The sequence below is a fragment of the Schistocerca cancellata genome, chromosome 2 (genome assembly GCF_023864275.1).
Source record: "Schistocerca cancellata isolate TAMUIC-IGC-003103 chromosome 2, iqSchCanc2.1, whole genome shotgun sequence".
NCBI classification, from domain to species: domain Eukaryota; kingdom Metazoa; phylum Arthropoda; class Insecta; order Orthoptera; family Acrididae; genus Schistocerca; species Schistocerca cancellata.
In genome coordinates this window covers 846358428-846379296 of record NC_064627.1, presented here as the reverse complement: position 1 = coordinate 846379296, position 20869 = coordinate 846358428, and the positions used below count along the sequence as shown (strand labels likewise).

The 20869-nt window shown below is 53.4% G+C and overlaps 33 non-coding genes across 33 annotated transcripts; 6 read left to right on the top strand and 27 right to left on the bottom strand.

Moving 5' to 3' along the window:
• Positions 1-585: 585 nt before the first annotated feature.
• On the bottom strand, positions 586-659 carry Trnai-aau (transfer RNA isoleucine (anticodon AAU)). The gene has a single exon. It is a non-coding gene; the product is annotated as a tRNA-Ile (tRNA).
• A 198-nt stretch (positions 660-857) lies between these two features.
• On the bottom strand, positions 858-929 carry Trnae-uuc (transfer RNA glutamic acid (anticodon UUC)). The gene has a single exon. It is a non-coding gene; the product is annotated as a tRNA-Glu (tRNA).
• Positions 930-1233: 304 nt separating this feature from the next.
• On the bottom strand, positions 1234-1306 carry Trnam-cau (transfer RNA methionine (anticodon CAU)). The gene has a single exon. It is a non-coding gene; the product is annotated as a tRNA-Met (tRNA).
• A 380-nt stretch (positions 1307-1686) lies between these two features.
• On the bottom strand, positions 1687-1757 carry Trnag-gcc (transfer RNA glycine (anticodon GCC)). The gene has a single exon. It is a non-coding gene; the product is annotated as a tRNA-Gly (tRNA).
• A 340-nt stretch (positions 1758-2097) lies between these two features.
• Trnag-ucc (transfer RNA glycine (anticodon UCC)) lies at positions 2098-2169 on the top strand. The gene has a single exon. It is a non-coding gene; the product is annotated as a tRNA-Gly (tRNA).
• Positions 2170-2772: 603 nt separating this feature from the next.
• Trnai-aau (transfer RNA isoleucine (anticodon AAU)) lies at positions 2773-2846 on the bottom strand. The gene has a single exon. It is a non-coding gene; the product is annotated as a tRNA-Ile (tRNA).
• A 198-nt stretch (positions 2847-3044) lies between these two features.
• Trnae-uuc (transfer RNA glutamic acid (anticodon UUC)) lies at positions 3045-3116 on the bottom strand. Its single transcript has one exon. It is a non-coding gene; the product is annotated as a tRNA-Glu (tRNA).
• A 304-nt stretch (positions 3117-3420) lies between these two features.
• Trnam-cau (transfer RNA methionine (anticodon CAU)) lies at positions 3421-3493 on the bottom strand. The gene has a single exon. It is a non-coding gene; the product is annotated as a tRNA-Met (tRNA).
• A 380-nt stretch (positions 3494-3873) lies between these two features.
• On the bottom strand, positions 3874-3944 carry Trnag-gcc (transfer RNA glycine (anticodon GCC)). The gene has a single exon. It is a non-coding gene; the product is annotated as a tRNA-Gly (tRNA).
• Positions 3945-4284: 340 nt separating this feature from the next.
• Trnag-ucc (transfer RNA glycine (anticodon UCC)) lies at positions 4285-4356 on the top strand. The gene has a single exon. It is a non-coding gene; the product is annotated as a tRNA-Gly (tRNA).
• A 603-nt stretch (positions 4357-4959) lies between these two features.
• Trnai-aau (transfer RNA isoleucine (anticodon AAU)) lies at positions 4960-5033 on the bottom strand. Its single transcript has one exon. It is a non-coding gene; the product is annotated as a tRNA-Ile (tRNA).
• Positions 5034-5231: 198 nt separating this feature from the next.
• Positions 5232-5303, bottom strand: Trnae-uuc (transfer RNA glutamic acid (anticodon UUC)). The gene has a single exon. It is a non-coding gene; the product is annotated as a tRNA-Glu (tRNA).
• A 304-nt stretch (positions 5304-5607) lies between these two features.
• On the bottom strand, positions 5608-5680 carry Trnam-cau (transfer RNA methionine (anticodon CAU)). Its single transcript has one exon. It is a non-coding gene; the product is annotated as a tRNA-Met (tRNA).
• A 380-nt stretch (positions 5681-6060) lies between these two features.
• Positions 6061-6131, bottom strand: Trnag-gcc (transfer RNA glycine (anticodon GCC)). Its single transcript has one exon. It is a non-coding gene; the product is annotated as a tRNA-Gly (tRNA).
• Positions 6132-6471: 340 nt separating this feature from the next.
• Positions 6472-6543, top strand: Trnag-ucc (transfer RNA glycine (anticodon UCC)). Its single transcript has one exon. It is a non-coding gene; the product is annotated as a tRNA-Gly (tRNA).
• Positions 6544-7146: 603 nt separating this feature from the next.
• Trnai-aau (transfer RNA isoleucine (anticodon AAU)) lies at positions 7147-7220 on the bottom strand. Its single transcript has one exon. It is a non-coding gene; the product is annotated as a tRNA-Ile (tRNA).
• A 198-nt stretch (positions 7221-7418) lies between these two features.
• On the bottom strand, positions 7419-7490 carry Trnae-uuc (transfer RNA glutamic acid (anticodon UUC)). Its single transcript has one exon. It is a non-coding gene; the product is annotated as a tRNA-Glu (tRNA).
• Positions 7491-7794: 304 nt separating this feature from the next.
• Trnam-cau (transfer RNA methionine (anticodon CAU)) lies at positions 7795-7867 on the bottom strand. Its single transcript has one exon. It is a non-coding gene; the product is annotated as a tRNA-Met (tRNA).
• Positions 7868-8247: 380 nt separating this feature from the next.
• Trnag-gcc (transfer RNA glycine (anticodon GCC)) lies at positions 8248-8318 on the bottom strand. Its single transcript has one exon. It is a non-coding gene; the product is annotated as a tRNA-Gly (tRNA).
• A 340-nt stretch (positions 8319-8658) lies between these two features.
• On the top strand, positions 8659-8730 carry Trnag-ucc (transfer RNA glycine (anticodon UCC)). Its single transcript has one exon. It is a non-coding gene; the product is annotated as a tRNA-Gly (tRNA).
• Positions 8731-9323: 593 nt separating this feature from the next.
• Trnai-aau (transfer RNA isoleucine (anticodon AAU)) lies at positions 9324-9397 on the bottom strand. The gene has a single exon. It is a non-coding gene; the product is annotated as a tRNA-Ile (tRNA).
• A 198-nt stretch (positions 9398-9595) lies between these two features.
• Positions 9596-9667, bottom strand: Trnae-uuc (transfer RNA glutamic acid (anticodon UUC)). The gene has a single exon. It is a non-coding gene; the product is annotated as a tRNA-Glu (tRNA).
• Positions 9668-9971: 304 nt separating this feature from the next.
• On the bottom strand, positions 9972-10044 carry Trnam-cau (transfer RNA methionine (anticodon CAU)). The gene has a single exon. It is a non-coding gene; the product is annotated as a tRNA-Met (tRNA).
• Positions 10045-10424: 380 nt separating this feature from the next.
• On the bottom strand, positions 10425-10495 carry Trnag-gcc (transfer RNA glycine (anticodon GCC)). The gene has a single exon. It is a non-coding gene; the product is annotated as a tRNA-Gly (tRNA).
• Positions 10496-10835: 340 nt separating this feature from the next.
• On the top strand, positions 10836-10907 carry Trnag-ucc (transfer RNA glycine (anticodon UCC)). Its single transcript has one exon. It is a non-coding gene; the product is annotated as a tRNA-Gly (tRNA).
• A 593-nt stretch (positions 10908-11500) lies between these two features.
• On the bottom strand, positions 11501-11574 carry Trnai-aau (transfer RNA isoleucine (anticodon AAU)). The gene has a single exon. It is a non-coding gene; the product is annotated as a tRNA-Ile (tRNA).
• A 198-nt stretch (positions 11575-11772) lies between these two features.
• On the bottom strand, positions 11773-11844 carry Trnae-uuc (transfer RNA glutamic acid (anticodon UUC)). Its single transcript has one exon. It is a non-coding gene; the product is annotated as a tRNA-Glu (tRNA).
• Positions 11845-12148: 304 nt separating this feature from the next.
• On the bottom strand, positions 12149-12221 carry Trnam-cau (transfer RNA methionine (anticodon CAU)). Its single transcript has one exon. It is a non-coding gene; the product is annotated as a tRNA-Met (tRNA).
• Positions 12222-12601: 380 nt separating this feature from the next.
• Trnag-gcc (transfer RNA glycine (anticodon GCC)) lies at positions 12602-12672 on the bottom strand. Its single transcript has one exon. It is a non-coding gene; the product is annotated as a tRNA-Gly (tRNA).
• A 340-nt stretch (positions 12673-13012) lies between these two features.
• Positions 13013-13084, top strand: Trnag-ucc (transfer RNA glycine (anticodon UCC)). The gene has a single exon. It is a non-coding gene; the product is annotated as a tRNA-Gly (tRNA).
• A 593-nt stretch (positions 13085-13677) lies between these two features.
• On the bottom strand, positions 13678-13751 carry Trnav-aac (transfer RNA valine (anticodon AAC)). The gene has a single exon. It is a non-coding gene; the product is annotated as a tRNA-Val (tRNA).
• Positions 13752-13949: 198 nt separating this feature from the next.
• On the bottom strand, positions 13950-14021 carry Trnae-uuc (transfer RNA glutamic acid (anticodon UUC)). Its single transcript has one exon. It is a non-coding gene; the product is annotated as a tRNA-Glu (tRNA).
• A 304-nt stretch (positions 14022-14325) lies between these two features.
• On the bottom strand, positions 14326-14398 carry Trnam-cau (transfer RNA methionine (anticodon CAU)). The gene has a single exon. It is a non-coding gene; the product is annotated as a tRNA-Met (tRNA).
• Between the last annotated feature and the right edge of the window lie 6471 nt (positions 14399-20869).

Here is a 20869-nt window from a genome sequence, read left to right as displayed (position 1 = left end):
GTATGAGTACTTTTGCCACGCGCCCTTACATTAATGTTTTGCCGCCTCTTACTCGCTGCAGACCAGCCTATAGATAGTGTGTCTCGACTTGTCTCGACTTTGCTCAGCTGACGCGAGAGCTGACGCTCTCCAATCGGCCTATATCAAAACGACAAGCACGAGAAACGACTGAGAGAGGTAAGGAGAGGCGAGGCGAGGCGATGGACACACAGCACGCCCCTTCATTTCACGGTGGCGTCTCCCTGACCGAATCGGGCTGTAGCTCCGAAAACAAAGGAGAAAGAAAAATAGGAAGCGAAACTGCCAACAGCACCCTGTGTTCCCATGCGCTCACCCGCCCAAGTACTGACAAGGGCCAAAGTTGTTACATATCGGCAATCGGACACTTTCTTTCATTTTCTCTTTATCGTATGAGAACCAGTGTATTCAACATATGATGGCCATTGCCGAGTGAATGCTGTAGCGCTTCCCGACAAGTCGGGTCGGATCCTCTGTCTGTCGGCTTCCACGCAGAGTGATGATCTTTTGGTCATCACACTCGCCAGCTGAAATCGGCGCTGCCTTTTCGTGGTAGTAAAAGCGTAATGGCCCGTGGGGGGATCGAACCCACGACCTTCGCGTTATTAGCACGACGCTCTAACCAACTGAGCTAACGGGCCTCGACGGACGCAGATGCTCAGCCCTACGCTCGAAACATGTGGCATGAAGCCATACGTCATTTCTATGGTCGTCGTGTGTCTGCTTCCCTTGTCTGTATCCTGCTAACGCTCACGAAACAGTAGCTATATTGCGAGCAGGACGGGAAACGGCAGTTCGGACAGCTCAAACTTGTCACGATTCGTGTGGGAAAAATTCCGTTCCGGTACCGGGAATTGAACCCGGGCCTCCTGGGTGAAAGCCAGGTATCCTAGCCACCAGACCACACCGGACGTGGGCGCTCACTCGACGCTTCGGACGGTCGCTTGGCGCATTTCGTGTCGAGTCCCGCGTCGTCGCCCTTCTCTCTTTGCGAGCATCTTTGCGCATACTGACTGGCAAGGCGCACACCTCAAACGTCTCAGAGCAATGCTTTTGGCTTCATGCTCTGCTGGGAGAAGAGGAAAAGGGAAGCTGTAAGTAGCAATAACAGGGAGTAAACATTTTCCCGCTGAAGCGTTGAAACGTCGTGGATAACAATCAAGAAATAAGTTGGTGCCCTAGCAACAGCACCACCATCAGTCACAGAAAATTAAATGCCCCGGGTGAGGATCGAACTCACGACCTTAAGATTATGAGACTTACGCGCTGCCTACTGCGCTACCGAGGCACGGGTGCACCGCTTGCCCTCGAAAATAGGTAAACCCCGTACCCAATATTAGACGTAGAGACACTGTACTTCCTGGATAACGTGTTCTGTTACTACACGTGCATTGCCGGCCCATTTGATTGCGGTGTTGCTGCAGCTGTTGCAACGATAGGCAGCACTCCTTGTCGTTAAAGTTCAGTGCCTCGGAGGCACCTGGACACAGCAACTTGTGAGGCCAGGCCGGCGCTAGTCTGTAGAACATGATGCGAGCGTCCTAGTGGGGACCCGCGAGTGCTGCGTTCTCGGTTCTTCTCAAGGGAATCCAGCTATATATTCTTGTGGATCGTGCATCTCAAGCGCGAAAGCCACACGGCAGCACTATCGCGGGAAAAGCAAAATGATGCATCGGCCGGGAATCGAACCCGGGCCGCCCGCGTGGCAGGCGAGCATTCTACCACTGAACCACCGATGCTCGGGGCGGTAGTACGTTCACGCTGCTTCCCGAGCGCATGTCGCAAGGGAAAGTGGGACTGCCGTCGAGCGCCGTAGCATTCTGTCGAGAAGATGCTGCAGACGCTGAATCCTGCACTGCACTGCTTAAAAATGCCGCCAGAACGCGGTCCTCTGCGTACTCTTGCGTCGCCGGCGCCGACTCTTGCCAAAGGATGCGAAGTGTGCGTGGATACGCCGTCCGAATGCAACTGGATGTGTTCCCCTAGCCTACCTCGAAATGCGCCTGCAGGTACGATCACCTTCGGCCGCTGCCGACAGGCGGGAAGCCGACACCGCGCGGCGTCGGGGCGCTCGCTTGTGCGGTGGTGGTGTAATGGTCAGCATAGTTGCCTTCCAAGCAGTTGATCCGGGTTCGATTCCCGGCCACCGCAGCAGGCTTTTAATTTCGCGTATGAGTACTTTTGCCACGCGCCCTTACATTAATGTTTTGCCGCCTCTTACTCGCTGCAGACCAGCCTATAGATAGTGTGTCTCGACTTGTCTCGACTTTGCTCAGCTGACGCGAGAGCTGACGCTCTCCAATCGGCCTATATCAAAACGACAAGCACGAGAAACGACTGAGAGAGGTAAGGAGAGGCGAGGCGAGGCGATGGACACACAGCACGCCCCTTCATTTCACGGTGGCGTCTCCCTGACCGAATCGGGCTGTAGCTCCGAAAACAAAGGAGAAAGAAAAATAGGAAGCGAAACTGCCAACAGCACCCTGTGTTCCCATGCGCTCACCCGCCCAAGTACTGACAAGGGCCAAAGTTGTTACATATCGGCAATCGGACACTTTCTTTCATTTTCTCTTTATCGTATGAGAACCAGTGTATTCAACATATGATGGCCATTGCCGAGTGAATGCTGTAGCGCTTCCCGACAAGTCGGGTCGGATCCTCTGTCTGTCGGCTTCCACGCAGAGTGATGATCTTTTGGTCATCACACTCGCCAGCTGAAATCGGCGCTGCCTTTTCGTGGTAGTAAAAGCGTAATGGCCCGTGGGGGGATCGAACCCACGACCTTCGCGTTATTAGCACGACGCTCTAACCAACTGAGCTAACGGGCCTCGACGGACGCAGATGCTCAGCCCTACGCTCGAAACATGTGGCATGAAGCCATACGTCATTTCTATGGTCGTCGTGTGTCTGCTTCCCTTGTCTGTATCCTGCTAACGCTCACGAAACAGTAGCTATATTGCGAGCAGGACGGGAAACGGCAGTTCGGACAGCTCAAACTTGTCACGATTCGTGTGGGAAAAATTCCGTTCCGGTACCGGGAATTGAACCCGGGCCTCCTGGGTGAAAGCCAGGTATCCTAGCCACCAGACCACACCGGACGTGGGCGCTCACTCGACGCTTCGGACGGTCGCTTGGCGCATTTCGTGTCGAGTCCCGCGTCGTCGCCCTTCTCTCTTTGCGAGCATCTTTGCGCATACTGACTGGCAAGGCGCACACCTCAAACGTCTCAGAGCAATGCTTTTGGCTTCATGCTCTGCTGGGAGAAGAGGAAAAGGGAAGCTGTAAGTAGCAATAACAGGGAGTAAACATTTTCCCGCTGAAGCGTTGAAACGTCGTGGATAACAATCAAGAAATAAGTTGGTGCCCTAGCAACAGCACCACCATCAGTCACAGAAAATTAAATGCCCCGGGTGAGGATCGAACTCACGACCTTAAGATTATGAGACTTACGCGCTGCCTACTGCGCTACCGAGGCACGGGTGCACCGCTTGCCCTCGAAAATAGGTAAACCCCGTACCCAATATTAGACGTAGAGACACTGTACTTCCTGGATAACGTGTTCTGTTACTACACGTGCATTGCCGGCCCATTTGATTGCGGTGTTGCTGCAGCTGTTGCAACGATAGGCAGCACTCCTTGTCGTTAAAGTTCAGTGCCTCGGAGGCACCTGGACACAGCAACTTGTGAGGCCAGGCCGGCGCTAGTCTGTAGAACATGATGCGAGCGTCCTAGTGGGGACCCGCGAGTGCTGCGTTCTCGGTTCTTCTCAAGGGAATCCAGCTATATATTCTTGTGGATCGTGCATCTCAAGCGCGAAAGCCACACGGCAGCACTATCGCGGGAAAAGCAAAATGATGCATCGGCCGGGAATCGAACCCGGGCCGCCCGCGTGGCAGGCGAGCATTCTACCACTGAACCACCGATGCTCGGGGCGGTAGTACGTTCACGCTGCTTCCCGAGCGCATGTCGCAAGGGAAAGTGGGACTGCCGTCGAGCGCCGTAGCATTCTGTCGAGAAGATGCTGCAGACGCTGAATCCTGCACTGCACTGCTTAAAAATGCCGCCAGAACGCGGTCCTCTGCGTACTCTTGCGTCGCCGGCGCCGACTCTTGCCAAAGGATGCGAAGTGTGCGTGGATACGCCGTCCGAATGCAACTGGATGTGTTCCCCTAGCCTACCTCGAAATGCGCCTGCAGGTACGATCACCTTCGGCCGCTGCCGACAGGCGGGAAGCCGACACCGCGCGGCGTCGGGGCGCTCGCTTGTGCGGTGGTGGTGTAATGGTCAGCATAGTTGCCTTCCAAGCAGTTGATCCGGGTTCGATTCCCGGCCACCGCAGCAGGCTTTTAATTTCGCGTATGAGTACTTTTGCCACGCGCCCTTACATTAATGTTTTGCCGCCTCTTACTCGCTGCAGACCAGCCTATAGATAGTGTGTCTCGACTTGTCTCGACTTTGCTCAGCTGACGCGAGAGCTGACGCTCTCCAATCGGCCTATATCAAAACGACAAGCACGAGAAACGACTGAGAGAGGTAAGGAGAGGCGAGGCGAGGCGATGGACACACAGCACGCCCCTTCATTTCACGGTGGCGTCTCCCTGACCGAATCGGGCTGTAGCTCCGAAAACAAAGGAGAAAGAAAAATAGGAAGCGAAACTGCCAACAGCACCCTGTGTTCCCATGCGCTCACCCGCCCAAGTACTGACAAGGGCCAAAGTTGTTACATATCGGCAATCGGACACTTTCTTTCATTTTCTCTTTATCGTATGAGAACCAGTGTATTCAACATATGATGGCCATTGCCGAGTGAATGCTGTAGCGCTTCCCGACAAGTCGGGTCGGATCCTCTGTCTGTCGGCTTCCACGCAGAGTGATGATCTTTTGGTCATCACACTCGCCAGCTGAAATCGGCGCTGCCTTTTCGTGGTAGTAAAAGCGTAATGGCCCGTGGGGGGATCGAACCCACGACCTTCGCGTTATTAGCACGACGCTCTAACCAACTGAGCTAACGGGCCTCGACGGACGCAGATGCTCAGCCCTACGCTCGAAACATGTGGCATGAAGCCATACGTCATTTCTATGGTCGTCGTGTGTCTGCTTCCCTTGTCTGTATCCTGCTAACGCTCACGAAACAGTAGCTATATTGCGAGCAGGACGGGAAACGGCAGTTCGGACAGCTCAAACTTGTCACGATTCGTGTGGGAAAAATTCCGTTCCGGTACCGGGAATTGAACCCGGGCCTCCTGGGTGAAAGCCAGGTATCCTAGCCACCAGACCACACCGGACGTGGGCGCTCACTCGACGCTTCGGACGGTCGCTTGGCGCATTTCGTGTCGAGTCCCGCGTCGTCGCCCTTCTCTCTTTGCGAGCATCTTTGCGCATACTGACTGGCAAGGCGCACACCTCAAACGTCTCAGAGCAATGCTTTTGGCTTCATGCTCTGCTGGGAGAAGAGGAAAAGGGAAGCTGTAAGTAGCAATAACAGGGAGTAAACATTTTCCCGCTGAAGCGTTGAAACGTCGTGGATAACAATCAAGAAATAAGTTGGTGCCCTAGCAACAGCACCACCATCAGTCACAGAAAATTAAATGCCCCGGGTGAGGATCGAACTCACGACCTTAAGATTATGAGACTTACGCGCTGCCTACTGCGCTACCGAGGCACGGGTGCACCGCTTGCCCTCGAAAATAGGTAAACCCCGTACCCAATATTAGACGTAGAGACACTGTACTTCCTGGATAACGTGTTCTGTTACTACACGTGCATTGCCGGCCCATTTGATTGCGGTGTTGCTGCAGCTGTTGCAACGATAGGCAGCACTCCTTGTCGTTAAAGTTCAGTGCCTCGGAGGCACCTGGACACAGCAACTTGTGAGGCCAGGCCGGCGCTAGTCTGTAGAACATGATGCGAGCGTCCTAGTGGGGACCCGCGAGTGCTGCGTTCTCGGTTCTTCTCAAGGGAATCCAGCTATATATTCTTGTGGATCGTGCATCTCAAGCGCGAAAGCCACACGGCAGCACTATCGCGGGAAAAGCAAAATGATGCATCGGCCGGGAATCGAACCCGGGCCGCCCGCGTGGCAGGCGAGCATTCTACCACTGAACCACCGATGCTCGGGGCGGTAGTACGTTCACGCTGCTTCCCGAGCGCATGTCGCAAGGGAAAGTGGGACTGCCGTCGAGCGCCGTAGCATTCTGTCGAGAAGATGCTGCAGACGCTGAATCCTGCACTGCACTGCTTAAAAATGCCGCCAGAACGCGGTCCTCTGCGTACTCTTGCGTCGCCGGCGCCGACTCTTGCCAAAGGATGCGAAGTGTGCGTGGATACGCCGTCCGAATGCAACTGGATGTGTTCCCCTAGCCTACCTCGAAATGCGCCTGCAGGTACGATCACCTTCGGCCGCTGCCGACAGGCGGGAAGCCGACACCGCGCGGCGTCGGGGCGCTCGCTTGTGCGGTGGTGGTGTAATGGTCAGCATAGTTGCCTTCCAAGCAGTTGATCCGGGTTCGATTCCCGGCCACCGCAGCAGGCTTTTAATTTCGCGTATGAGTACTTTTGCCACGCGCCCTTACATTAATGTTTTGCCGCCTCTTACTCGCTGCAGACCAGCCTATAGATAGTGTGTCTCGACTTGTCTCGACTTTGCTCAGCTGACGCGAGAGCTGACGCTCTCCAATCGGCCTATATCAAAACGACAAGCACGAGAAACGACTGAGAGAGGTAAGGAGAGGCGAGGCGAGGCGATGGACACACAGCACGCCCCTTCATTTCACGGTGGCGTCTCCCTGACCGAATCGGGCTGTAGCTCCGAAAACAAAGGAGAAAGAAAAATAGGAAGCGAAACTGCCAACAGCACCCTGTGTTCCCATGCGCTCACCCGCCCAAGTACTGACAAGGGCCAAAGTTGTTACATATCGGCAATCGGACACTTTCTTTCATTTTCTCTTTATCGTATGAGAACCAGTGTATTCAACATATGATGGCCATTGCCGAGTGAATGCTGTAGCGCTTCCCGACAAGTCGGGTCGGATCCTCTGTCTGTCGGCTTCCACGCAGAGTGATGATCTTTTGGTCATCACACTCGCCAGCTGAAATCGGCGCTGCCTTTTCGTGGTAGTAAAAGCGTAATGGCCCGTGGGGGGATCGAACCCACGACCTTCGCGTTATTAGCACGACGCTCTAACCAACTGAGCTAACGGGCCTCGACGGACGCAGATGCTCAGCCCTACGCTCGAAACATGTGGCATGAAGCCATACGTCATTTCTATGGTCGTCGTGTGTCTGCTTCCCTTGTCTGTATCCTGCTAACGCTCACGAAACAGTAGCTATATTGCGAGCAGGACGGGAAACGGCAGTTCGGACAGCTCAAACTTGTCACGATTCGTGTGGGAAAAATTCCGTTCCGGTACCGGGAATTGAACCCGGGCCTCCTGGGTGAAAGCCAGGTATCCTAGCCACCAGACCACACCGGACGTGGGCGCTCACTCGACGCTTCGGACGGTCGCTTGGCGCATTTCGTGTCGAGTCCCGCGTCGTCGCCCTTCTCTCTTTGCGAGCATCTTTGCGCATACTGACTGGCAAGGCGCACACCTCAAACGTCTCAGAGCAATGCTTTTGGCTTCATGCTCTGCTGGGAGAAGAGGAAAAGGGAAGCTGTAAGTAGCAATAACAGGGAGTAAACATTTTCCCGCTGAAGCGTTGAAACGTCGTGGATAACAATCAAGAAATAAGTTGGTGCCCTAGCAACAGCACCACCATCAGTCACAGAAAATTAAATGCCCCGGGTGAGGATCGAACTCACGACCTTAAGATTATGAGACTTACGCGCTGCCTACTGCGCTACCGAGGCACGGGTGCACCGCTTGCCCTCGAAAATAGGTAAACCCCGTACCCAATATTAGACGTAGAGACACTGTACTTCCTGGATAACGTGTTCTGTTACTACACGTGCATTGCCGGCCCATTTGATTGCGGTGTTGCTGCAGCTGTTGCAACGATAGGCAGCACTCCTTGTCGTTAAAGTTCAGTGCCTCGGAGGCACCTGGACACAGCAACTTGTGAGGCCAGGCCGGCGCTAGTCTGTAGAACATGATGCGAGCGTCCTAGTGGGGACCCGCGAGTGCTGCGTTCTCGGTTCTTCTCAAGGGAATCCAGCTATATATTCTTGTGGATCGTGCATCTCAAGCGCGAAAGCCACACGGCAGCACTATCGCGGGAAAAGCAAAATGATGCATCGGCCGGGAATCGAACCCGGGCCGCCCGCGTGGCAGGCGAGCATTCTACCACTGAACCACCGATGCTCGGGGCGGTAGTACGTTCACGCTGCTTCCCGAGCGCATGTCGCAAGGGAAAGTGGGACTGCCGTCGAGCGCCGTAGCATTCTGTCGAGAAGATGCTGCAGACGCTGAATCCTGCACTGCACTGCTTAAAAATGCCGCCAGAACGCGGTCCTCTGCGTACTCTTGCGTCGCCGGCGCCGACTCTTGCCAAAGGATGCGAAGTGTGCGTGGATACGCCGTCCGAATGCAACTGGATGTGTTCCCCTAGCCTACCTCGAAATGCGCCTGCAGGTACGATCACCTTCGGCCGCTGCCGACAGGCGGGAAGCCGACACCGCGCGGCGTCGGGGCGCTCGCTTGTGCGGTGGTGGTGTAATGGTCAGCATAGTTGCCTTCCAAGCAGTTGATCCGGGTTCGATTCCCGGCAACCGCAGCAGGCTTTTAATTTCGCGTATGAGTACTTTTGCCACGCGCCCTTACATTAATGTTTTGCCGCCTCTTACTCGCTGCAGACCAGCCTATAGATAGTGTGTCTCGACTTTGCTCAGCTGACGCGAGAGCTGACGCTCTCCAATCGGCCTATATCAAAACGACAAGCACGAGAAACGACTGAGAGAGGTAAGGAGAGGCGAGGCGAGGCGATGGACACACAGCACGCCCCTTCATTTCACGGTGGCGTCTCCCTGACCGAATCGGGCTGTAGCTCCGAAAACAAAGGAGAAAGAAAAATAGGAAGCGAAACTGCCAACAGCACCCTGTGTTCCCATGCGCTCACCCGCCCAAGTACTGACAAGGGCCAAAGTTGTTACATATCGGCAATCGGACACTTTCTTTCATTTTCTCTTTATCGTATGAGAACCAGTGTATTCAACATATGATGGCCATTGCCGAGTGAATGCTGTAGCGCTTCCCGACAAGTCGGGTCGGATCCTCTGTCTGTCGGCTTCCACGCAGAGTGATGATCTTTTGGTCATCACACTCGCCAGCTGAAATCGGCGCTGCCTTTTCGTGGTAGTAAAAGCGTAATGGCCCGTGGGGGGATCGAACCCACGACCTTCGCGTTATTAGCACGACGCTCTAACCAACTGAGCTAACGGGCCTCGACGGACGCAGATGCTCAGCCCTACGCTCGAAACATGTGGCATGAAGCCATACGTCATTTCTATGGTCGTCGTGTGTCTGCTTCCCTTGTCTGTATCCTGCTAACGCTCACGAAACAGTAGCTATATTGCGAGCAGGACGGGAAACGGCAGTTCGGACAGCTCAAACTTGTCACGATTCGTGTGGGAAAAATTCCGTTCCGGTACCGGGAATTGAACCCGGGCCTCCTGGGTGAAAGCCAGGTATCCTAGCCACCAGACCACACCGGACGTGGGCGCTCACTCGACGCTTCGGACTGTCGCTTGGCGCATTTCGTGTCGAGTCCCGCGTCGTCGCCCTTCTCTCTTTGCGAGCATCTTTGCGCATACTGACTGGCAAGGCGCACACCTCAAACGTCTCAGAGCAATGCTTTTGGCTTCATGCTCTGCTGGGAGAAGAGGAAAAGGGAAGCTGTAAGTAGCAATAACAGGGAGTAAACATTTTCCCGCTGAAGCGTTGAAACGTCGTGGATAACAATCAAGAAATAAGTTGGTGCCCTAGCAACAGCACCACCATCAGTCACAGAAAATTAAATGCCCCGGGTGAGGATCGAACTCACGACCTTAAGATTATGAGACTTACGCGCTGCCTACTGCGCTACCGAGGCACGGGTGCACCGCTTGCCCTCGAAAATAGGTAAACCCCGTACCCAATATTAGACGTAGAGACACTGTACTTCCTGGATAACGTGTTCTGTTACTACACGTGCATTGCCGGCCCATTTGATTGCGGTGTTGCTGCAGCTGTTGCAACGATAGGCAGCACTCCTTGTCGTTAAAGTTCAGTGCCTCGGAGGCACCTGGACACAGCAACTTGTGAGGCCAGGCCGGCGCTAGTCTGTAGAACATGATGCGAGCGTCCTAGTGGGGACCCGCGAGTGCTGCGTTCTCGGTTCTTCTCAAGGGAATCCAGCTATATATTCTTGTGGATCGTGCATCTCAAGCGCGAAAGCCACACGGCAGCACTATCGCGGGAAAAGCAAAATGATGCATCGGCCGGGAATCGAACCCGGGCCGCCCGCGTGGCAGGCGAGCATTCTACCACTGAACCACCGATGCTCGGGGCGGTAGTACGTTCACGCTGCTTCCCGAGCGCATGTCGCAAGGGAAATTGGGACTGCCGTCGAGCGCCGTAGCATTCTGTCGAGAAGATGCTGCAGACGCTGAATCCTGCACTGCACTGCTTAAAAATGCCGCCAGAACGCGGTCCTCTGCGTACTCTTGCGTCGCCGGCGCCGACTCTTGCCAAAGGATGCGAAGTGTGCGTGGATACGCCGTCCGAATGCAACTGGATGTGTTCCCCTAGCCTACCTCGAAATGCGCCTGCAGGTACGATCACCTTCGGCCGCTGCCGACAGGCGGGAAGCCGACACCGCGCGGCGTCGGGGCGCTCGCTTGTGCGGTGGTGGTGTAATGGTCAGCATAGTTGCCTTCCAAGCAGTTGATCCGGGTTCGATTCCCGGCAACCGCAGCAGGCTTTTAATTTCGCGTATGAGTACTTTTGCCACGCGCCCTTACATTAATGTTTTGCCGCCTCTTACTCGCTGCAGACCAGCCTATAGATAGTGTGTCTCGACTTTGCTCAGCTGACGCGAGAGCTGACGCTCTCCAATCGGCCTATATCAAAACGACAAGCACGAGAAACGACTGAGAGAGGTAAGGAGAGGCGAGGCGGGGCGATGGACACACAGCACGCCCCTTCATTTCACGGTGGCGTCTCCCTGACCGAATCGGGCTGTAGCTCCGAAAACAAAGGAGAAAGAAAAATAGGAAGCGAAACTGCCAACAGCACCCTGTGTTCCCATGCGCTCACCCGCCCAAGTACTGACAAGGGCCAAAGTTGTTACATATCGGCAATCGGACACTTTCTTTCATTTTCTCTTTATCGTATGAGAACCAGTGTATTCAACATATGATGGCCATTGCCGAGTGAATGCTGTAGCGCTTCCCGACAAGTCGGGTCGGATCCTCTGTCTGTCGGCTTCCACGCAGAGTGATGATCTTTTGGTCATCACACTCGCCAGCTGAAATCGGCGCTGCCTTTTCGTGGTAGTAAAAGCGTAATGGCCCGTGGGGGGATCGAACCCACGACCTTCGCGTTATTAGCACGACGCTCTAACCAACTGAGCTAACGGGCCTCGACGGACGCAGATGCTCAGCCCTACGCTCGAAACATGTGGCATGAAGCCATACGTCATTTCTATGGTCGTCGTGTGTCTGCTTCCCTTGTCTGTATCCTGCTAACGCTCACGAAACAGTAGCTATATTGCGAGCAGGACGGGAAACGGCAGTTCGGACAGCTCAAACTTGTCACGATTCGTGTGGGAAAAATTCCGTTCCGGTACCGGGAATTGAACCCGGGCCTCCTGGGTGAAAGCCAGGTATCCTAGCCACCAGACCACACCGGACGTGGGCGCTCACTCGACGCTTCGGACGGTCGCTTGGCGCATTTCGTGTCGAGTCCCGCGTCGTCGCCCTTCTCTCTTTGCGAGCATCTTTGCGCATACTGACTGGCAAGGCGCACACCTCAAACGTCTCAGAGCAATGCTTTTGGCTTCATGCTCTGCTGGGAGAAGAGGAAAAGGGAAGCTGTAAGTAGCAATAACAGGGAGTAAACATTTTCCCGCTGAAGCGTTGAAACGTCGTGGATAACAATCAAGAAATAAGTTGGTGCCCTAGCAACAGCACCACCATCAGTCACAGAAAATTAAATGCCCCGGGTGAGGATCGAACTCACGACCTTAAGATTATGAGACTTACGCGCTGCCTACTGCGCTACCGAGGCACGGGTGCACCGCTTGCCCTCGAAAATAGGTAAACCCCGTACCCAATATTAGACGTAGAGACACTGTACTTCCTGGATAACGTGTTCTGTTACTACACGTGCATTGCCGGCCCATTTGATTGCGGTGTTGCTGCAGCTGTTGCAACGATAGGCAGCACTCCTTGTCGTTAAAGTTCAGTGCCTCGGAGGCACCTGGACACAGCAACTTGTGAGGCCAGGCCGGCGCTAGTCTGTAGAACATGATGCGAGCGTCCTAGTGGGGACCCGCGAGTGCTGCGTTCTCGGTTCTTCTCAAGGGAATCCAGCTATATATTCTTGTGGATCGTGCATCTCAAGCGCGAAAGCCACACGGCAGCACTATCGCGGGAAAAGCAAAATGATGCATCGGCCGGGAATCGAACCCGGGCCGCCCGCGTGGCAGGCGAGCATTCTACCACTGAACCACCGATGCTCGGGGCGGTAGTACGTTCACGCTGCTTCCCGAGCGCATGTCGCAAGGGAAATTGGGACTGCCGTCGAGCGCCGTAGCATTCTGTCGAGAAGATGCTGCAGACGCTGAATCCTGCACTGCACTGCTTAAAAATGCCGCCAGAACGCGGTCCTCTGCGTACTCTTGCGTCGCCGGCGCCGACTCTTGCCAAAGGATGCGAAGTGTGCGTGGATACGCCGTCCGAATGCAACTGGATGTGTTCCCCTAGCCTACCTCGAAATGCGCCTGCAGGTACGATCACCTTCGGCCGCTGCCGACAGGCGGGAAGCCGACACCGCGCGGCGTCGGGGCGCTCGCTTGTGCGGTGGTGGTGTAATGGTCAGCATAGTTGCCTTCCAAGCAGTTGATCCGGGTTCGATTCCCGGCAACCGCAGCAGGCTTTTAATTTCGCGTATGAGTACTTTTGCCACGCGCCCTTACATTAATGTTTTGCCGCCTCTTACTCGCTGCAGACCAGCCTATAGATAGTGTGTCTCGACTTTGCTCAGCTGACGCGAGAGCTGACGCTCTCCAATCGGCCTATATCAAAACGACAAGCACGAGAAACGACTGAGAGAGGTAAGGAGAGGCGAGGCGGGGCGATGGACACACAGCACGCCCCTTCATTTCACGGTGGCGTCTCCCTGACCGAATCGGGCTGTAGCTCCGAAAACAAAGGAGAAAGAAAAATAGGAAGCGAAACTGCCAACAGCACCCTGTGTTCCCATGCGCTCACCCGCCCAAGTACTGACAAGGGCCAAAGTTGTTACATATCGGCAATCGGACACTTTCTTTCATTTTCTCTTTATCGTATGAGAACCAGTGTATTCAACATATGATGGCCATTGCCGAGTGAATGCTGTAGCGCTTCCCGACAAGTCGGGTCGGATCCTCTGTCTGTCGGCTTCCACGCAGAGTGATGATCTTTTGGTCATCACACTCGCCAGCTGAAATCGGCGCTGCCTTTTCGTGGTAGTAAAAGCGTAATGGCCCGTGGGGGGATCGAACCCACGACCTTCGCGTTGTTAGCACGACGCTCTAACCAACTGAGCTAACGGGCCTCGACGGACGCAGATGCTCAGCCCTACGCTCGAAACATGTGGCATGAAGCCATACGTCATTTCTATGGTCGTCGTGTGTCTGCTTCCCTTGTCTGTATCCTGCTAACGCTCACGAAACAGTAGCTATATTGCGAGCAGGACGGGAAACGGCAGTTCGGACAGCTCAAACTTGTCACGATTCGTGTGGGAAAAATTCCGTTCCGGTACCGGGAATTGAACCCGGGCCTCCTGGGTGAAAGCCAGGTATCCTAGCCACCAGACCACACCGGACGTGGGCGCTCACTCGACGCTTCGGACGGTCGCTTGGCGCATTTCGTGTCGAGTCCCGCGTCGTCGCCCTTCTCTCTTTGCGAGCATCTTTGCGCATACTGACTGGCAAGGCGCACACCTCAAACGTCTCAGAGCAATGCTTTTGGCTTCATGCTCTGCTGGGAGAAGAGGAAAAGGGAAGCTGTAAGTAGCAATAACAGGGAGTAAACATTTTCCCGCTGAAGCGTTGAAACGTCGTGGATAACAATCAAGAAATAAGTTGGTGCCCTAGCAACAGCACCACCATCAGTCACAGAAAATTAAATGCCCCGGGTGAGGATCGAACTCACGACCTTAAGATTATGAGACTTACGCGCTGCCTACTGCGCTACCGAGGCACGGGTGCACCGCTTGCCCTCGAAAATAGGTAAACCCCGTACCCAATATTAGACGTAGAGACACTGTACTTCCTGGATAACGTGTTCTGTTACTACACGTGCATTGCCGGCCCATTTGATTGCGGTGTTGCTGCAGCTGTTGCAACGATAGGCAGCACTCCTTGTCGTTAAAGTTCAGTGCCTCGGAGGCACCTGGACACAGCAACTTGTGAGGCCAGGCCGGCGCTAGTCTGTAGAACATGATGCGAGCGTCCTAGTGGGGACCCGCGAGTGCTGCGTTCTCGGTTCTTCTCAAGGGAATCCAGCTATATATTCTTGTGGATCGTGCATCTCAAGCGCGAAAGCCACACGGCAGCACTATCGCGGGAAAAGCAAAATGATGCATCGGCCGGGAATCGAACCCGGGCCGCCCGCGTGGCAGGCGAGCATTCTACCACTTTTTTTGTCTTTTTTTTTCTTTTTTAGGGCCTCCCAACTCCCCTTATAGCCCTCCTTGCTCTCACCAAAAACGCCTTCTTCTGCGAGCTTCAATGCTATATTTGCTGGACTGTCGAACGCTGATGAACACAGGAATAATTTAAAACAAAATTATCTTCTTCTCAGATGAGATGTGGTCCTGTTCCACAGAAAAATGGAGAACGAGAAGTAATGATGTCACGGAAGTCGTGGACGGTCGTCTGTCTTCCACTGATTCAACTCGTCTGCTCGTATTGCAACTAAAACCAGTCCGCGTAAAAGAAAATGCTTCTCCCTCTTGACGAGCGGCAGCCTCTGTGATGTAACAGAGAGTTGTTAAAAGACAGGCGTCAACGCTGCACAACTGAAAGTGTACGTCGATGTGCGCATCACACGAACGAAAGAGAAATCACCTAAAGTAATAAAATGAAATCGCGACAGTCCAGGAACTTAAAAGAAGAGACTGGAAAAACACTTGCGTATCTATGAATGTTCCACACAAAGAGGCCGCATCTTCCAAAATACTCATGATGTCGTGTAACGAAATAAAATTCCTCAAAATTAAAAGGACACTCCTCTCCTTAAGATAAAACCAAAATGGCCCGTAGTGAGTTTGTGGTACAGTCTGCCAACCATAACACAAATACACAAGGAAAAGTAAGAAAAAAGAAAGTAAAAAGTGGAACGCGTCAGCTCAGGAAAACTCAGTTCAAGGTGTTGTCCGCAGTTCCATTTCATAGCCGTAATCCAAGGCCGCCTTCAAAAAATTCGCAAACAGTTCGCGAAATTGAACGCAATCCTTCAGTTTCATATACTGGGCCCACAAATAATCCAGGTAGATCACAGTATCAGTGACGGCCATATCTATAAGGGCATAAATCGTATGCCCTAAGATCCAGACAGTGGCATTATTCTTTGTCCGCGGGAAAGCTTTGAAGTTAGGCACTATCACACGACGAACTGTCACGAGGTGAGGAGGCGTTCTATTAATGTGGGCGACCATTCGTTGACACAGCCGCCATACCGTCGACACCGATGCACACTCAAAACGATGTTCCCGTGTGTCCACATCACCACATCTTCCACAGTTGGTAGAGGGAAGGAGATGAATGTCCGCAAGCCGCTGGTTCGTCGCTAGGGTGTTGTTGACGATCTTAAGCCAGAGTGCACTCACGTCCGACGGCAGCACCGGGTTACTGATGTTGGCCCACACGTTCAACCATTCCACTGTGGGGTTCCGGAGCACCAGTTTATGACGCGGAGGTTGTCCAGTCAGGGCAACGTAGAGTCCGCGGGCGGTCCTGTGTCTGTCGGTAGCCGTTGACAGAGCGTAGCTCCTCGTTAAAAAGTACTCCCGTATGTAGGAAATCTTGTACGGGATGGCCGCGAGAGAGACGGGCGCCTCTTCAGAGTGTGGGCGGTAAAGCTCCAGGAGTGCCGCGGTGGTTCCTGCCGGGTTTTCGGACTGCAGGGTGGCTGTCCGGTGGACGAGCAGCGCGGCGCACTTGCGTGGAACGTCGGTGAAACCGAGGCCGCCCAGCTGCCTGTCGATGACACAGGTCGAAGCCTTGACTTTAAAAATTTCATGCCGCCACAGGAGCCAGTAGACTGCCTGCGATATCGCCCTCCCGATCGGCTTCGGAACGCTAAGCAGTTGGGCGATGTACCACGCATTTGATAAGATGAACGTGTTAATGACAGCCACACGTTGATGTAAGTTGAGTCGGCGACCCGAGTGGCTGCGACATAAGGCCTTCACAGTGCCAAGAATTCGCCTCCAGTTTAAAACTTGCATTTTTTGTGGCCACGCTACAACGTCGAGTCCTAAAATTTTGTGGGCGCGCACAACACGGAACCAGTCCTGATCAGCATGCAGTCCCTGCCGACCCAGTGGTACCAACACAGTTTTCCGCGTATTCAGAACGGCGCCAGAGGCACGTCCGTATAATAGCAGAACATCGCGAACTCTGTCCAAGTTGTGTGCCCGCCCCATGAAAAGCCCCACGTCGTCAGCATAGGCAGCACATTTGAGAGAGACGTGACCGACCTGGACACCTTCAATGATTCGACCGACCGCGCGAAGAAACGGGTCGAGCGCAATGACAAATAGGAGCATTGATAAAGGACAGCCCTGTCTGACAGATCTTGTAATAGGAATTGGTGGCGACTGCCAACCATTGATTACAATGACTGACGTCGCCGACGTTAAAAGATTCCGTAAAGCCTCGAGAAAGTGGCCGCCGAACCCCAGTTTTGTCATGACGGACAGAAGGTAATCGTGCCCGATACGGTCGAATGCATTGGCAAAGTCGACGGAGAGAATGCCAGCGGACAGGTCGTTAATTGCCGCGTACGCGACCACGTCTCGATATGAAGCCGCAGCGTGAAAAATGCTACGACGTTTCACACCACACAACTGGAAGGGACTGATGACCTTGTCCATGACCACACTGAGTTTCGTTGCGAGGCATCGTGCCGCCAGTTTATAATCTGCATTTAAAAGTGTGATAGGGCGTAACGCCTCAACACGGCATGCTGTCGGTGACTTCGGAATTAATACAATACGCCCTTCAACGAACTTTGAAGGGACAGCAGCACCACGAACAATTTCATTTGTCAATGTCTCACCGAAAATAGCCCAATAAGCCAGGTAGAATTCGATGGGAAGACCATCTGGCCCTGGAGACTTCCCCCGACGACACGAACGCAACACGTCTTTCACATCGTCCTCTGACAACATCTCATCCAGTGACTGTCGGTCAGAGTCGAAGAGGACAGTATCCAATTCATCTAACAGAAACGAAAGTGCTACATCGTCGACAGCAGTCTGTCCGAACAACATCTTAAAATGGTCGGAGACGTGGGGAACGATCTCATGTTTCGGCGTGAGACGAGCACCAGTGTCCGTGATAAGAGCGGTAATGACTTTCCTCCGCGCCAACCGTTTCTCGCGTGCCAGGTGGTAAAGCGTTGGCACCTCTTAAAGCGTTTCACACAGCGGACGGCTCCGGATCAGAAGTCCTTTCGCCCTTTGGAGTTGAAGATGGAGTATCTTATTTTTAAGTCTATTTAAACGTGCGCGTAAGTTTTGGCCCGGCGCCACGGGTGCATCAAGCGCATCTTGGAGGCACTGCTGATAAAAGGCAATGGTGCGCCTCTCCCAAAACGACACCTCCCTAGCATACCGCATCGCAACACTGCGCAACTGCGGCTTGGCTAAGTCGGTCCACCATTGTAAGACCGTGCCGTAACTGCCCCGTTTTTCAGAACAAAGCTGCCACTCGTTCTGAATCTCGCAACGTAAACCGGCGGCAGAGAGATGACGGGTATTGAGTTTCCATGCACGGGAAGGTGGCGCCTGCCGATTGGCCAATAATTGCACTGTACACACAACGCCGCAGTGATCACTAAAAGCGACGGGATATACCGCTACTCTCTGAAGATAGGTTTGAAGAGGCCGCGACACATAAATTCGATCGATTCTGCTGGCACCGTTCTGATAGAAATGTGTGTACTGCGTCGTGGCAGGATGAAAATGACGCCAAACATCGATCAAATCGTTGGTCACAATTAGTTGAGAAAGTTCTGGGCACATTGTAGCCGTTGGAAATTGATCGGTTGCGGCAGTAACACAGTTAAAGTCACCGCCGACTACTACATTGCGGGTCGACGCAAAGAACGGAACCACATCTTGATTAAAAAACACAGATCGAGCACGTTTGTGATCAGTGCCACTCGGCGCATATATATTAATAAATGTGACATCCTGGATCGTACATGTAAGTAGGCGTCCATTCGGCAAAAATTGAACGTCAGTTGGTTGCAATACAGTTTTATAAAGGACAGCGGTGCCACAAGTACCTTCAACATTAATGTTATAGATGACATCGTAGCCAGGAACGTTACTGAATCGCTTAACAGTGACTTCTTGGAGCAATGCAACGTCATAGCCTCCCAAAGTTATAAAGTCAATAAAACATGCTATTTTGTGCGCAGCTATGATGCGATTTACATTGATTGATAAAACTGAGAAAAGCCTTAGATGTTGACGTGCGGCGGCCATTTAAAACACAGACACTCAAGTAGTAGCAAGAAAATATGAAAAACGGAAGCTTCAGATACCGCGGCTCAAGAACACCAATAAAACTGTCAAGAAGCGCTGCGATATATTACGTAACTCGTGGACAATACAGTGTAGAAAATAACTTTCATCGGGCAGGAACAGCATAACATAACATCTCAGGTAAACTGGGCACGAATTGCAGCAGGTTCGCCTAAAAGCCGCTAATGGGATCCAGGGTCGTCCTCCTCCTGCTTCCACCAGGGCGTCTCCGCTGGTCGGTCGGTCTGTTGGGCGTGACCGCCAGCGGTGCCTGTGGACGTGGCCTCGTCCGCCTGTGTCGTGGCTGCACTGGCGGCCGACGTCGCCGAATGCCGGCGTGTGCGCTGCGGCAGCTGCTCGCTACTTAGCTCGCTTTTGCGCTTCGCAGCATTCGCACCCTGTTCGCGTGCCGTATTTAAGAACACCTTGAGATGTGCAGTTTGTTCCCTTATACGCTCCTGGCGCCCAGTACTGGCAGAGGGAGGGGGGCACGATGTCTGAACCTCACTCTCACTGCCACTCTCTGATACAGGGGTGCGCGGTAAATCATCAGATTGCTGGCTCCTAGTACCCTTATTTTTATTCTTCTTGGTACGACCTTTCCTCGGTGCGAGGGGAACCTCTTCAGGCGGGGGAGGCGGCGGTAAGGAGGTGTCCATCTCTTCCGAAATAGCAACTGGTGGATTATCCGAAACATCTGGGACCTCCTTAGCGACTGCATCCGATTCTACCACGGCCGAAGACAAAATGGGAGCGTCCTCCATTCGGTCCTGTGGTGCGTCGAGAATAACATTCACCTCACTTGGTACGTCCTCAGCACGAATGGGGTCGGCGGGTAGGGGTTTGGATACTGTGCCCGCAACCACTTCACTCATTAGTGGCACAAAGTGGCCGCCAGTAGCCGCAGCGTCACCGCGTGGGAGTTGCACGGGTCGTCTACGGGGACAATCAACACGTAAATGCTCAGTTGAATGACAAATTGAGCACATGGGAGGCTGGCCAATATAAGTCACTTGGGCTCTACAGCCCGCAATCATAACGTAAGATGGAATGTGTTTCTTTAAGTCAATGCGTACACTTCGGACGCCGCTATTAACCTGGTATCGGTACGCACTAGACCACTTTTCGTTAACTATCGACAAGACCACGCCGTACTGAGTTAGAGCACGTGCAATAAAATCATTGCCACATTCAGGAGGCACATTAAATACTCGAACCGTTCTAACACCATAACCTGAGGGCACAATTTGCACCTCACTGACTGTGCCATTGACATGCCTAAATTTTCGCACGCCGCCAAATTTTTCAAGAAATTTTTCACAAATGTCGCCGGAAAAGAACTTCAAAAATAGCGAATATTGAACGAAATCCAATTGAAACATGTCCACTAGATCTTCCACGATTTTCAAATCTTCGAATAAATTCATGGATTTCAAAAGCGGTGGGCCGCAAAGCATCTCCGTCAAACACAAACTGTGCAGTGTTCGCCCTAGTAATTGTCGACATGGTACTCACGTTGAAGGAACTGGAACACGTGGACCGCGAAACACTCGCTGAGCGCCGCCCCGCGATGTAAACAAAGCCGCAACCGCTCCGCTGCTCTGCGCGATGTGCGCGAATACGCCGTCCGAATGCAACTGGATGTGTTCCCCTAGCCTACCTCGAAATGCGCCTGCAGGTACGATCACCTTCGGCCGCTGCCGACAGGCGGGAAGCCGACACCGCGTGGCGTCGGGTCGCTCGCTTGTGCGGTGGTGGTGTAATGGTCAGCATAGTTACCTTCAAAGCAGTTGATCCGGGTTCGATTCCCGGCCACCGCAGCAGGCTTTTAATTTCGCGTATGAGTACTTTTCGCTCAGCTGACGCGAGAGCTGACGCTCTCCAATCGGCCTATATCAAAACGACAAGCACGA